Source organism: Aethalodelphis obliquidens, unplaced genomic scaffold (genome assembly GCF_003676395.1).
Source record: "Aethalodelphis obliquidens isolate GAN/ISIS:26980383/991018 unplaced genomic scaffold, ASM367639v1 scaffold3, whole genome shotgun sequence".
Taxonomy (NCBI): Eukaryota; Metazoa; Chordata; class Mammalia; order Artiodactyla; family Delphinidae; genus Aethalodelphis; species Aethalodelphis obliquidens.
This window is the reverse complement of record NW_020837947.1, coordinates 26,629,701-26,646,058: the sequence shown is the minus strand read 5'-3', so window position 1 is coordinate 26,646,058 and position 16,358 is coordinate 26,629,701. Positions and strand designations below refer to the sequence as shown.

Below are 16,358 nucleotides of genomic sequence, written 5' to 3'. Positions count from 1 at the left end.
AAGAATTTCCTAAAGTGGTCCTCTGTGTGCAGTAGACATACACGCACCCCACATGGAACTATTCCTTAGTCAAATACGTCTACTAGATTCCTTTCTTGGTGATTCATAATAGCATATTAAACGCCCTTACAAGTCCTATAGTAAAGACATTTGCCTCAAGTGATCTGAAGTAGAATCACTCTTTTGTTGGCACGACCGTTAACATCCTGCAGAAGGAGTGGCCTGGAGAACGCCAGTTTGGGAAACACGACTTTACCATGTAAGCGCAGAGCACTGGCCGGCACAGCACGAGCAGGGAAGGTGCCTTATGGATGGAGGTGGCACCTATGCAGGTGGCCTTGTTTGTGAGCACATCAGACATCCCCTGGGAAATACCCAAAATTTTGAAAATGGTACTTTGTGGGGGCCAAGGGGTCCTGAATCAATGAGTTAGAGCAATGACCAAGGCAATTTTAAATTATAATAAGAATTATACTTCGGTTGATATGATTATAAGTACAGCCCTCCTCCCAGAAATGCAGAGTGATATAGATAGAAAGCACAGAATATCACTTCGCCGCTCCGGAAAATAAGGCAACCGTACAATGTATCATGACATGTGGTTGAGCTGAGAGCATTACTGAAGTCTCCAGGCCAGCAGTCTACAAGTCTAAGCTTCCTCTTGTTACTAAAATAGCCTCCACAATAATAAAAGAAAACCCACAGTCATGTACAGCTAACTCCCTACCTTTTAATTATTCATGTTAATACCTTGTATTTGTAGAGTTTATACTTCATAAATGTTAATCAGACCCAAGGATTACATGAATAATGGAAACCTGCAAATAATTACCTAATCTGATTTTAAACAATGTTTTCAATACATGCTCTCCCCAGAAATCTCCCCCAAACACAGCCTTTACCCTCCCCCCACTTACATTCTTCCTCCTAAAAGAAATATTAGTATAATTAGTCTTATCAAGAAAGCCAACTTAACTTTTATATACTTTGCTTCTTCTCTGGCAATGTAATAGTAGTGATACTGAATGACCAAAAGGGAGAAGCAATGAGAAGAGAAAACCAAAAGGCTCAGGCCTGCAAACAAGATGCACTTGTTTGAAAAGGGGAATCTGAAACCTAGCTCTAAGGCCCAGCCACTCTTTCAATGGAGATGATAATTGCCTTCCCTCCAGCTCTGCAGGGTGGTGGTACCATCTGCTTCCTCCCCCAGTGACTCAGTATACCAGCCAAGAACAATGAGCTTCAACCCAGATTACTGATGCAGTGGTTTCCCTGTCCTCCCTCGGCGGGAGGCGGGGGGGCGCAGGGCGGGGAACCCCACAAACAATGCCATTATTTAAAAAAATCTACATTAGCCAATGTCTGATTTTGCTAATTAAAACCAAATACCATGTTCATACCTATCCAACTGGCAAAAATCAAAATGGCCTACTAAATCCAGTCTAAGTGAGGATATGGGGAAATGTGACTCTCATATACTGTAGGTGGACTTAATGCTGATAAAATTGTTTAGGAAAGCAGTTTGGCATGTGAAAATGCACATATCATTTCCAGGAATCTACAGAGAAACTTTTGCATATGCCCAAGGAGAAGTTTATAAATGGTTATTATAGCATGATTTGTAGTAGAGACAAGGCAAAAAACACAAAATTCTCATCAACTTCTCCATCAGTCAGTTGGGGAATAGTACACTGCAGTAAAGTCACATTAGAGAATTAAACTGTGGTAAAGTCACATTACAGAATTCTACTCAGCAGTTAAAACAAATTATATTGATCGTTTTTGGATAGCTCTTTCAAAATTTGAGTGAGGGGAAAAGTACGAGGTAGCAAACTGATACATTAATATGATTCATATAGATTTAAATACACGCACGATATTTATAGATATATACATGTAGTAAAAGTACAGGAACAGACTGGAAGAGTGCATGTTATTTCCCTGAAGGGGAAAAGGGAGGCAGGGAGCAGAAGACGACAGGACCATGGAAGGATGCACAGGAAACTATGACATTAGCTATAATACTTAATTTATATTTCCCCAAATTATGTATTTTAATATAAAACATTTAAATATTTTTTAAATGGTCTGGGATGGGTATCTGGATATTTATTATGTAAACTTACAACGACATGTAAGGTGAAAATGAGTTGGGCCGCCAAGCCAACAAGTAGTATCTTCCTGAGTATTGTTCTAAGAACAATGCATTACATTTTGAAACACACTTTAGTGTCCTCATTTTTGTGCAGCTGACAGGAGAGCACTGAATGGCTAACAATGTTGTCATCAAGGTAATTGTCAAGGATAGCGAGTTTCAATAAAAATATTTGCTATAGGTATACATTCACTAGGTATCTGACATTATTTTCAAGTTATTAAAAAACCAAACGTAGAAGAAAAATCATCTTTAATTATATAATTAATTATCGGAGCAGATGCAACCTTGTTTTGACTGGTTCCGAGTCTCCCAAAATTTAAGAGTCTTAGCAGAAATGCTGGTTTCTCAGAACTATTAAGATAAAGCCATCGGGACTTCCCTGGTGGCGCAGTGATTAAGAATCCACCTGCCGGGCTTCTCTCGTGGTGCAGTGGTTGAGAATCTGCCTGCCAATGCAGGGGACACAGTTTCAAGCCCTGGTCTGGGAAGATCCCACATGCCGCGGAGCAACTAGGCCCGTGAGCCACAACTACTGAGCCTGCGCGTCTGGAGCCTGTGCTGCGCAACAAGAGAGGCCGCGATAGTGAGAGGCCCGTGCACCGCGATGAAGAGTGGCCCCCGCTTGCCACAACTAGAGAAAGCCCTCGCACAGAAACGAAGACCCAACACAGCCAAAAGTAAATAAATACGTAAAATTAAAAAGTAACTGTACCATTAAAAAAAAAAAGAATCCACCTGCCAATGCAGGGGACATGGGTTCAAGCCCTGGTCCGGGAAGATCCCACATGCCGCGGAGCAACTAAGCCTGTGTGCCACAACTACTGAAGCCTGCACGCCTAGAGCCCATGCTCCACAACAAGAGAAGCTCTACAATGAGAAGCTCGTACACCGCAATGAAGAGTAGCCCCCGCTCACCACAACTAGAGAAAGCCCGCATGCAGCAATGAAGACCCAACACAGCCAAAAATAATTAACTAACTTAAAAAAAAAAAAAGATAAAGCCATCGAACTAAGAAAAATTTCCAAATAACCTTCGCGGCCACTCACCTGCCAGCGTATTAGTGCCAGGCACAGTTACGAGCACGTTTGACACATTATCCCACTTAATCCTTAATAACCCTATGAGAAAGGTGTCACTATTATCCCTGGTTTTTAGATGAAGCAAGTAGTCACAATATTAAGTCCCCTGCTGAAGTATACAGTTCAGAGGGGGCAAAACTGGCTCCAGAGTCCAAGCTATTAATCCTACACTGTGTTGCCTCCAAGAGAACATGACGACACAGCTCAGACGTGAGCGACCAACATTTGAGCAGCATTCAACTGCTCAATTCAACATTTACTTTAACATACAATCCCCAATTTAAAATTTCAGAGATGCTTCTAGGACACTGACACCTGACTAGCTCATTGTACCAGTCAGAATATTTGGTTTTCACCAGGGACTGCATTATCAAAGACCTGTCACACCACTGGAAATAGGAAGCATCCCTGCAGATGTAAGAAGGATCTCTCCATCAGCATCTGTAAAAGGAAATTAATTCTGCTCCACCTTTTGACGGACTGCAGTTCGAGAATGCTGAATTTCGACACCAGCATATCCTGCCACCCTAACTATCCTAAGCTATGAACTGACCCATATTCTTGCTATGGCTTCATACAGGGATGCCTGCATTTTTTCAATCAATATCCTAGAAGAATGAACACTACGCCTCAGGGCCACAGGGGTGGAAACAGACAATGCTAAACGCTACAGATTTGTCCAGGATGAACTATTAATCATAGCCCAAGACGGTTTTATTATTTATTTTTTCTACTTTAACACTAAAACATCACAGTAAAGCGTTAAAATAAAATATGCTAGAGGGGGCTTCCCCGGTGGCGCAGTGGTTGAGAGTCCGCCTGCCGATGAAGGGGACGCAGGTTCGTACCTCGGTCCGAGAGGATCCCACATGCCGCGGAGCGGCTGGGCCCGTGAGCCATGGCCCCTGAGCCTGCGCGTCCGGAGCATGTGCTCTGCAACAGGAGGGGCCACAACAGTGAGAGGCCCACGTTCCGCAAAAAAAAAAAAGAAAAGAAAAGAAAAATATGCTAGAGGAAAACTGATAGCCACATATTCAGCCAAGAAATGTCCTATTACCTAGAGTCATTAATCTTGGGGGAAAAAAAAAATCAATCTACGACACTAGAAATGACTAGGTAGACCGCCACTGCAATGGTTATGAGAGTACGTCAGAAGAAAGGAATTCAAGAAACACTAAAAGCCCTGAATTAAAATTTGCTTATTTTATTGATGTACAGTTGATTTACAATGCTGTGTTAATTTCTGGTATATAGCAAATTGATTCCGTTTTATATATATATATATATATATATATATATACACACACACATTCTTTTTCATATTCTTTTCCATTATGGTTTATCACAGGATAAAACGCTTTGCTTCTTAACAAATGACCTGCAATAGTATGGCCTCATTCTTTACCCTTGTCCTCTCGAAGTAATAAGGCATAGACCAGTGATTGTATTAACTTGCTCACGAGGCACCTACAGTTGTAATGATCCACAAGAAATGACCAAGAAATCCTCAGATGTGGCCTGGAACATTCAATTTATTTTCCTCTTACATATATAATGTAATGCCTCACCAAAAAATCATGCTGCTGGCCACATGGCTGAGTCATCCTTTGACACTCGGGATTTAGTTAAATCCAATGTTGGTGGGCAACAGCCCTTTTAAACTTTACCTCCTTCCTTCTTCAAAATCATATCAAATGAGGGGACTTCCCTGGCAGTCCAGTGGTTAAGAGTCTGTGCTTCCACTGCAGCGGGCACGGGTCTAATCACTGGTCAGGGAACTAAGATACCACATGCCGTGCGGTGCGGCCAAAAAAAAAAAAAAAAAAAATCAAATGAAAACAGAAGTTCCTTCTTCTTTTTTCTATTATTGAGTTTTAATCAGAATAATACAAGCTATATGCCTTTCTACTTACTTTCTCCCTCTATTCAAGACAGTAAATTATGATGTAGAAGCTAACATATTCACAGCAAAGTGGCAGAAAATGTTAGATGTTAAGAGTGAGAGGTAGAGTGGATGAGACACGGGGTGAATACCAGCTGTGATGTGATTTGACTAAAACGATTGTCCAGCAGCAATAAGGGCTCATCTGATGCTGAGAGAACAGGAAGGTGGAACAGACCTGAGCACTTTCACATAGCAGTCGGTAGCCCTAAAGAAGAAGAGGCCATTCAAGGATACTCAGCTGGCAAAGAAGGCCCAGGCATCATTGCAAGTGCATCGTTGAAATGGTTACCCATGAGCCCCAGGCTTGAAAAGAAGGCAAGTGAGCTGGAACGGTACTAATAACTGTAAGGACACAGAGGGCTCGGGAGCCTAGGGGTCATGCAGGTGGTGACGGGTTTGGAAGGTGTGAGGCTGTGTGTCAGGTAGAAGGATGAGCTCACATATCTGGAAAAACCACATTGTCTAGCATCGGGTAGGCACAAAATCAGTGTTTGCTGAATCTGAAGTTCGTGGGTGCCTAGGGGAATTTCTGAGTTCATGATATTGTAGGTGGAGCGGTAACAAGTCCCAGCATAGACTTACACTGCTGGCTGGTTAGCTAAACGGAGTGAACTGAAGGCCATGGAACAAAGTAGATGTCCATGTCATTGCAACTTGTGGCAGTGGAGTGAAGATGGCTTTGAAGTCACCTGAATTGTGAGATAATGTAAAGTTGATTGATGACTGGAAGCATTGACTCAAGTGGCCAGTTTGGAATTGCATTCATAATTCATGCTGGGGTTAATATAACTGTATTCTAGACTACTAGATGGGTAAAGGGAAGCTATAGGGTAATGCACACCACCAAGCAAGAATTAGGAGAAAGGTTTACTGTAGTGTCACAGAAGAATCAGCAGTAACAAAATTGTTAAAAAAAAAAGAGATACTGAAGCAAGTCAGGGTAAAAACCCAGAGCGCGGAGGTTTTGAATCCAAACGTCTCAGTTGCTACTTTGCTTCTTCATATGTTGCTGACCGAAAGGTCTGCACCAGGAACCATCTACCCACAAAGAATCTGTTTTTCTGGGTCTTGCGGGGGCGGGGGGAAGGATGATGCAGACATGATTTATTTTTATAATAATAAAAGAGAGGCATAAAAGGATATTTCTGAGGATGGCTTAATGAGATGCACCAAAATGGGTCGGGGACCAGCAGGCACATGACTAGGAACACACCGGACTGCTAAGTTAACAGAGGCTCTGGTCTCTGAGATGTTTCCTGCTCCACAAAGGAGCAGGCACGAGCCGTAGACACTACTTGTCAAAAAGCTCAGGGAGGGTTTAAGTCAATGATGATTTGTTTCTTATGTCATTTCCCCCCGGCTTGCAACTTAGGCTTACAGTCATGATAGTGAATTTCAATTGTTCCAAAGTAAGGTAAATGCTTTAACACTTCAAACGTGGCAATAATGAGTATATACTGCAAACTAAAATGAATTATTTTATGATGAGCTTTTGGCAGGTCAAGGAAAGATGATGGTAGAAGGTGCTTCTGGAATGGTTTTACACTGGAATTTGGTCCAAGTTAGCCACTGCAATAGCTGCAGACTCAGTCACAACTGTTAGTTGTCCTAGCAGAAAAGTAACAGGTCATTCTGCATGAAGGCTAGTGGACAAATGTCTTTAATACGAAGTCACTGTCTTATCACCAGGCAGGGTGATAACTGATCTGTTATCTCTGTTTGCCAGATTCAAAGCCAAGTCCTGGACCTCAGAATGTTCCGAGGCCTGAACAGACAGTCTCTCCCAGCTGTGCTCCCTCATTTTCTCTGGCTGGTGGTGCCAGTGTGTCAATCTCTAATCAGTCATGTGACAAATAGTTAGGGATCTTCAACTATGTACTAGGCCTTGTACAGGTGCTAGGGATACAGTATAAATGAAACAGTTACACTCACTGCCTGCTCAGAGCTTAGTCTAGTTGCGGAGACAGACATTAAACAACTACTTGGCAAACAATCTACAATTTGGTTGGAGCGAGAAAGGACAAGTCCCAGATCCTGCGAGAGCCTAGCACACAGGACCTCGCCTGATCTCTTAAGGAAATGACATTTAAACTGAAGGACAGAAACTTCCCTGGTGGCACAGTGGTTAAGACTCTGAGCCCCCAATGCAGGGGGCCTGGGTTCGATCTCTGGTCAGGGAACTAGATCTGACATGCATGCCACAACTAAGGAGCCCTCAAGTCACAACTAGGGAGCACACCTGTCACAACTAAGCCCTGGCACAACCAAATAAATATTTTTTAAAAATTAAAAAAATAGGGCTTCCTTGGTGGCGCAGTTGTTGAGAGTCTGCCTGCCAATGCAGGGGACACGGGTTCATGCCCCGGTCTGGGAAGATCCCACATGCTGCGGAGCGGCTGGGCCTGTGAGCCGTGGCCGCTGAGCCTACGCGTCCGGAGCCTGTGCTCCACAACGGGAGAGGCCACAACAGTGAGAGGCCCGCATACCGCAAAAAAAATAAATAAATAAAATAAAAAAATAAACTGAAGGACAAGCAGGAGTCAACCAGGTATCGCGAAGTGGAGGGGGGAGGAGAAGCAGAAGCCACAACAGGTAGAGAAGAGGGCTCTGCCTCAACGCACAAAGACCCACCAGCAAGTGCATTTAGTAACAGCAGCCGTAACATCCAACTAGTGCTTTCACCAAACGTTCGCCACACTTACTGCCGACTGACTAGTGAACGAAACAAGACTACCACAGAGAAATAAAAGTATTAAAATAAAAGCAACCTAGAACAAGTCTTGCTACTGAAAATACGCATATAGGAAAAGAAAAACGACACACATAAAGCTGACAGCCCCACATGTGAGTTTCTACAACCTAAGTCACTGGTAAAAACCTGCCCACAAGTCTAGGACATTTCCATCAAGCAATTCACACACACACACACACACACACACACACACACACACACATTGGAAGGAAAAATAAATAAAACTGCCAGTTATAAGGAAAAATTTTCCTTTTGATTGGTTTCCATGACGGCAGAGGATCATTGCTATTGTTGCCTTGAACGAGGCAGACCGGGAGCTTTCCACTGATCCTGATGAAGAAGGGGTACACACCCTCTTAATTGTATTTGAAATAATAAATGATCTGACATAATGGCAATTTACTTCCTTCACTTAACACGACAAAATTACAGGGTATCGCGATGAGTAATCTACCTAACATGTGGTATATCTGATCCACGTGAATAAACACAGGACAGTGATCCAGTCACATATGCCTATTGTGGGAGAGGGACTAAAAAGGCCTCAGAGAGGCAGGCCTCCTGGAAACTTTTCACAAGCAAGTTAAAAGGTAGGAGATTAGACTAGAGAAAATCTCTTTCTGATAGAGACTGATGAGGGTGCCAGAAAAGACAAGCATGATGGTCTTTTCGCTAGGCCATTCCCCCAAGAGAACATGTTGGTAGAAGTTACCAGAAAATGTGGGACATATGACTACAAATTACCATTTCTGTAACTCTCATTTAATGAGCCCCATTTATTTCCCAGAGAGTGTGCTAAGTATTGTACTTATGTCATCTCTAATCCTCACCACCACCCGCGACTATCATTTTCTTTAACACCTTTATTAGAGTATAACTGCTTTACAATGTGTTAGTTTCTGCTTTATGACAAAGTGAATCAGCTATACATATACATATATCCCCATCTCCCCTCCCTCTTGCGTCTCCCTCCCGCACTCCCTATCCCACCCGTCTAGGTGGTCACAAAGCACCGAGCTGATCTCCCTGTGCTATGCGGCTGCTTCCCACTAGCTATCTATTTCACATTTGGTAGTATACATAAGTGTGACTATCATTTTAATAATTTCACTTTACAGCTGAGTAACTGAGGGTTGGAAATAACGAGGTTAAATAAAAGTAACTTACCTATTTTCACACTTGATCAAAACTGTGAAAATAATTTGCCTTGGTCTATAATCCTAAGCTCCATTCTCATTTCACATCCCACATTGGACCTAGGATGGTAAATTCTTTGGAATCTGGGCAAAATCTGTTAGAATTCTCTCTCTAACAAATCAATGCTGGGCATATAGTCTTAAAAATAGGACTTGCACCTTATAGTCAGCAAAGATATTCAGTGGTGCTCTGGGAATTATTTCAAACACAAGGTCTTACGTCCACTTGTGATACACTTTGGGCCTTTGTATCTGGATCTGAAGTATAAGGGGGTATGACTTGCCTTTTGAAGCTGGCAAATCTAGAACATAAACCTAACACACAGAGGGTCTGACATAAACGGGGCTCTTTCTAAAAGCTTATAAAATCTGAGAATTAAGATGGACTCTCTCAAAATTACCTCTGCTGCTGTGAAGGTATTAGTTTCTGCTAAAAATCTGGTCAAGGTGCCTGCAAGTAACCTGGAAAATTTTTGGTAGCAAAGGATTAAAGTTGCTCCTTGAAACATGCTGATGTTAGTGGAAATGGATACTCAAGTCAACCTTCCAATAAATAAGGTCTAAGATTTATCAGCTGGGAGATCCCCACCAAATACGTGTTTATGCTTCCTATGGTTGGAGTAGTCAGCTAAATTTTAGCCCCACTGATAACAGCTCTTGAAACAGGCACCCGATTTTTAAGCCTATTAGTTTTATAGAGCAAAACAAATTCCATTATATGTAGTACCTCACTGTACAAAAAAAACGTGGTTAGGTACAGGTGAAGTTGTGTTCCACTAGTACGCAGTGATCCATATGTTAATTTCTACTTCTAGAACACAGAATACCTGAAAGACAGCTACTTACTCACAGATATTTATGAGAATCCAGTGTGTGCAAGCCATACATTAGATGTTGTGATCCTTGTTCCTGATCTCCTCTGTTCTTTTTTAAAAAATATAAATGCTTCGAATAAAACATTGTATTTAGGGTCTTTTAAGAAATACAAGTTATACCAATCAACTAAGATTTTCTCCTCATAATAGAGATCTTTGATATTATTGTTCTTCTAACCTATACTTTTGCCTCACTTGCTGCAAAATTCTATGGTTAAAACCTTTTGCCTAGTCTTGAAATAGCACAAAAAAGGACACTGGGAACTGGACAAGGATCCAAGTCCTACGGAACAAAAGAGGAAAAGAAACGAGGAAATGTGTGAGAATGACTCTTGAGTGGCATTCACACTTCTTAACATAACACTCCTCCTTGAAAAGAAAAAGACTCAGGACTTAACAAAGAGGACATTACAAAGAGGTGCTAGATCACCACCTATCCAACAGGAATATAAACGGTAAATGGTAGATTGTATTTCATTTGGAAACTTTAACTGGCAGAAATTCTACCTTTACAGTGGGTAAGTTAAAAGAAGAGGAGTCACTGCAGGCTCCATCAATACACATTTTAACCCAATGCGGGGGGGCGGGGGGGAGAGGGAGAACATAGTCTGTCAGAACTACTGTGTCCTGATTTCAAGGAGAAATGTTTATTTCTTTACATTCTAACCTGCAATTAGCTAACAAAAGGGGCAGAAGGCATTAACCTAGTTATTAACAAAGTAGTCAATTGATTCCACCTTGTAAACATATACTTTCATTTTGTTCAAAGAAAATGATGAATACTATGATGGAAAACAACAGAACAGCAGAATCGCTAGTACACGATTAGACAAATGCAGTGTGGTAGAGAATAATACAATTGACACATCAGACACATCCAAACATAGCACTGTCTCTTTCAAAGTAGTTACCTTGGAAGGACAATTCTAATACCATCAACACTTCTTAAAATTCCTATGTTAGTAAGACCTTTAAGAACCAGAGAAAATTATTTCTGAATGTTAAATTCACCTCCATTCAATAGCTTTCCCTGCACTCTACAAAGTACTTATGAAGAGGAGTAGTCCTGGCCTTTAAGCAGCTTACAGTCTAGAAAAGGGCATGGACGTATGCAGAGATAATTTCATTACCCTGTCAACCCTTCCTCTGATTTCAGTTTATACTCTTGCATTATTTGTACATACCTATCTTCTCCTACTAGACAGTTAAACACTTCTGAGAGCAGAAACCATGTCAATTATCTTTGCATCACTTCCACAATGCCCAGCAGAGTAATCTGCACAGAGCACTTAACAAATATTGGTTTAGGGAGAAAATGTCATATTACTTAATAATCACACTGTACTCAGCAAAACTCATCATAAGGCAGGTTTGCCTTGACACCTATTCAATGGCATTTAGTCACTGCAATACCTAAACAATCTCTCCTAAGCAAGTTACACAGTCAGCATTACACTGAGGCTTGGGTTCCGAGGTATAAGAGCAATAGCATACGCCCAGCTCACTCTCAATTACTAAGTGTTATACGTCAATAATAACCAGGCATGTAAAACATTAATATTGCTACTGATCACATGGGAGAGAAATCTCTCCTTTAATAGTTGATCTAGTCTACCAGCTAACCAAACTACTGTCTGACCCCATCAGGCAATTTTGAAGCCACCGTTGGGAGTCCAGATGGTAAATGACATTTTCCTTCCCACTGAGTTCATTATGATGGTTTTCTAACAGTAGAGTACCTGGAAAGATGCTACTGTCGTTAACCCAGGGTAATCCCGGATAGCAGCATTTAGCTTATTCAATTTAGATAGCAAGCTTCTCTATTCCTGGTAATGATAGAACAAAGATACTAAGCATGAAAACCAGGTTTGAGACACGGTTAGGTGATTAGACCATGGAGTGAGCAGGAAAAAACCCCAAATTTTTGATTGCTTATCTCAATAGTCAGACATAAAAGATAACCTGTATGTCATCCAGCTATGATGCTTTGGAAATAATTTAGAAAATAGGAGTTCATTAAAAGTTGCAAAAGATGGTAGAGGCAACTAGTGACTGGTAAGAATAACAGAGCAAGCAATGACATCTAAGTGGAAAAGGAAAAATGAAATTGTCTGAAAATCCAGGTTAATGTGCTACCTTGCAGAGAACAGGCTGTCTGCTAGACGATGCCCTTCTTAATAACCTCATTCATTTCAGGACCGACCATATCTGGCAGCAGGAAGCAGTCAAGGATGGACAAAGCAAAGAGGACACAAATTCCGAAAGTCACAGCTCTATGGACTAGAACTGTGTTGTCCAATAAAGTAGCCACTAGCCACATGTGGCTATATTTAAATTTAACTGAAAGTAATTAAAATTTTAAAAATCAGTTTGCCAGGTATAATAGCCATATTGCAAGTGCTCCTAGCCACGTGGGGCTAGTGGTTATCATACTGGACAAGTGCAGACGCAGAATATTTCCATCACTGTCCTGATGTACAAAGCTAGACTTGAAAGTGAGCATTCCTATTGCTCCTATAGACCTGATGAGAAATTCAGAATCAAAGTCAATAGTCTTCACCATCAAGAATATTAGAGGGGCTTCCCTGGTGGCGCAGTGTTTGAGAGTCCGCCTGCCTATGTGGGGGACACAGGTTCTTGACCCGGTCCGGGAAGATCCCACGTGCCGCGTCTGGGCCCCGTGAGCCATGGCCGCTGAGCCTGAGTGTCCGGAGCCTGTGCTCCGCAAAGGGAGAGGCCACAACAGTGAGAGGCCCGCATACCACAAAAAAAAAAAAAAAAAAGAAAAGAATATTAGAGATACCCAAGGTGCTTTATCTGCTTATTTTATTGAATGTGTCCATAAATTAGAGACATTTGGGGATATACAGAAAGTCTGGATATCCTTATCAGCACAGGGCTTTTTTCCCCTACTCTTCCGCCTCCGCCCCCCTGCCCTTGGTGTGGGGAAAGGTAGAAAAAGCAAAATGGTAGGGGATCAGAAAACTCCTTGATTTAAGTCTTTTATCCAAGGAGTTGCATAAACTGTCAAAACCAAACAGATTTTTAGAAGCACCGACTCCCCCCAGCCCTCTTTCCTTAAAAAAAAAAAAAAAAAAAAAAAAAAGCTAGAGGCAACTGAAAAGAACCTTTCAGAGATAGAAGAGGAATTCAAGAGAATTACTAAGGACAAAATGGATGGCTATCCTAAATTACTGTTCCAGGACACCCAAGGAAAAAGTGCCTCAAATCAAGAACAATATTTCCAAAACTACACAGTGGCCAGGATTCAACAAATCCACATTAATTTTAAAAGTTACCAAGTCCTAGGAGGCCAAATGATTTGCTACTAACAATTTAAAGTATTGAGTTCTCATCAAGAGAACACCCTGGTTCAACATCTAATTCATGGGCAAATAAAAGAATCGCCTAAGTCACCTTCCAGTTACAGCATCAACAGATGCCTGAGGTGGGTTGGTCCTCAGACAGAAGCAATGTCTGACAGTAAAATAAAATCAACTACAGTAATAAGACTCTACTTATTAGAACTTCCCTGTATACAGTCTTTTAAAAATGAAGTAAAAATATACTTTGGGATTTAAACTAGAGAGTTTCAATTATATTTAATAAAAGCAAACAGATACACTACAGAACCAGGAGAGAGAGAGAGACAGTCATCTTCAGACACTGCATTCTATGTAAACACTCATTCTATCATTGCTCAAATATTTGCTTGCTACTTTGCCATGCTACTGCTCTGTGCCACACTGAGGAAAATGGGATCTCTCAGTGATAGAACAATTTGAATGTGAGCTAAAATGTAATCAGCACGTCGGCAGCAACAAAACTGATAACCTATCAGCTTAAGAACAGCTCATATATAGTTTGGGAAGGGGGTTGCAAGAATCCGGATACTGGAAAACTTAAAATGTAAGCCTTAAAGCCCTTCTTCAAAAATGCATGACGTTGCTGATCATTGCAGCCCTGGCAGGGTGGCCATGAGACAGCGCTAAAGATGATGCAGTACGTGGGGACCAGAGAAGCCGGCGAGCTGCTGCTGGATTTCACCCTCATGAAAGGACAGCACATGAAACGGTCCTCTCCTTCCTGTAGCCAGCCCATCTCCACCTCTATACAGATGTAGCAGAGTTGCCATCAGAAGTTATAAAACCTCACGGTCCCCTTCCTGCTCCCCAGCTTTTCCCCCCACAGTCGTGCTCAGTGTTTGTTTTCCTCCTCTCTCAGCACTTCAAAATAGAAAAGGGGGTAATATCTTGACCCACTGCCCATGGAAAGGCTGCACTCTTAGGTCACTCTATCCAACTCATCCCTCTTGAGGAACTCACCTCATTAAACAGAAATCGCCTGATGCACCTATGGAAGGTGAGGAGAGGTTCATTTAACCCTTGATACCTCATATTCCCTCCTCCTGATGAGGACAGCCATTGGCAACTGTTTAAGTGAAGATTAAAGCTCTCTAGGCCAAGAAAGCAGCCTGGGTCAAAAAGGCAGCTGATCTGAAAGCTACCAAATCTGCAAAATCTGTTCCCCGTTTCATGCATACACAGCCCTACAGAGTGTATAAATACCACCAGCAAACGGTGCTAGGAGATCACCAGCACTCCACGCAGTGTGTACCCCGAGCATAGTTGAGAAAATGTGTTACAGAGAGTGTGGGAAACGGGGGCTGTCTCCGGCTCTGACCAAAGGGTAGGGCTAATGCATACCTTTTGGTCTTCTGGAATTCCCATTCTTTTGCTGCTCATCTTCCTCATTAATGGTGAATAAACCAAGGGGGACTGGCCTTGCATGGGTCTTCTTCAGTCTCTCTTGTCGGAAAGCTGTAGCTGATCCAGGCATACTGCTGCTACTTGTTTTTTAATTATTAGTACATCAAAACTATATGCTTATATAATTGCAGCTCCCAGGAAGCTGCTAGTTTCTAAGCTGCCGGTTCATTTGAGCACTTGTAATAGATCCCCTATGGGTAAACAGTGTGCAAACAGCTGACAGATACTACCAGCCTCTTGGCAACTGAGGCCCCACAGTTCCCCCTCACCTAGCAGCACCCCGCCTCCTCTGCAAGCCCCCTCCCACTTACCCCTCACAGGCACATGTGCTGGCTCAAGCTCGCTCACACACACACACACACACACACACACACACACACACACTCTGTCTCTCTGTCTCTCTCCTTCCAGAAAGGCACGCAGGTCGGATGCTTCCCCCCACTGCCTAACCTGCTCAATCAGATCCCAGCTTCTCCCTCCTGCTGCGGCACCTTTTCCCAATCTTCTTTTCCTGCTACGGCACAGTAAAATATTCAGCACACACAGCACAGAAGGGAAAATAGGAGATGCTGCCGTTAACAGTTGCCCTGACAACCCTGACTTATCCTAATCAAGGAGGGCTGGGAGCGGCTCCATCTCCCCGGTGGAGCCGCCAGCCTGCCGGGATGCTGGTCCTGGGAACTTGCCAGCAGAGGGTTACAGCGTGAGGCGAGCAGCCCAGCCGCTGGGCAGCTCCCTCTTCCAGTCGGCGGCCGGAGTAGCAGGAGGGGAGGAAAATGCAGTTTTGCTTGCACAGGCAGCAGTGGACCCCAGCTGGGAGAAAGGGGCTCAAGGCAAGACGGCGTTTTCTTCTTTTGGGGGGGCCAGGTTTTCCATCGTGATAATGATTGCGAGCCCCTGGATAAATGAAGGCATGGCTGGTACCCCACAGCTCGCTTCACACTCAGTAACATATCCCAGTTTCCCTGACATTCTTAAAACCCCAGAGTCTGTATAAACGCAGGCTTGGTGGCAACTGTCCTGAGGACCAGTGCGGCCCTGTACCCAAGACCCTCCAGGGAAGAGAACTGTGCCTGTTCTCACAGAGACCACAATCTGGAATACCCCTTCTGCAAGTCTAGCCGAAAGGACAGAAATGAGACACTACGATCCTCCAATGGGAAAAAAGCTGCCTTGATTATATCCAGCAAACTCCCCCCAGTGCCCACTGCTCTGGGTGAGTCCCTAACAGCAATGCTGAGCAAGTCTCAACACTTGACCCAATTTTAGTTCTTTTCTGGACTGATTTCTCCAAAGCACACCATCAAGTGATTATTGTTTTCTCCTGAAATAAGCTTTCTCACTTTATAAGACTCTCCATTTCTAGGCTGCCTAAAATTTATACTGTGTGCAAAAAACCCTAAATATACAATAAATGACACTAAAAAGTCAACCTCCAAATTAAGAAAATAATCTTTGTTCTTTTTGTTTCTGCCTTTTAATCAAATTCAAGTCAGCTTAGAAAGTCCAAAGCAATCCTCTTGCTCCCAGCCCACTCTTATTTTTTTCTCAATCCTTAAACTTATCCAAGAGGGGACGCAGGG

General features: G+C 42.6%; 1 protein-coding gene across 5 annotated transcripts in view; it reads right to left on the bottom strand.

Moving 5' to 3' along the window:
- MAP7 (microtubule associated protein 7) overlaps positions 1-16,358 on the bottom strand; it is a 167,794-nt gene that overhangs the window by 125,586 nt on the left and 25,850 nt on the right. The window lies entirely within an intron of this gene.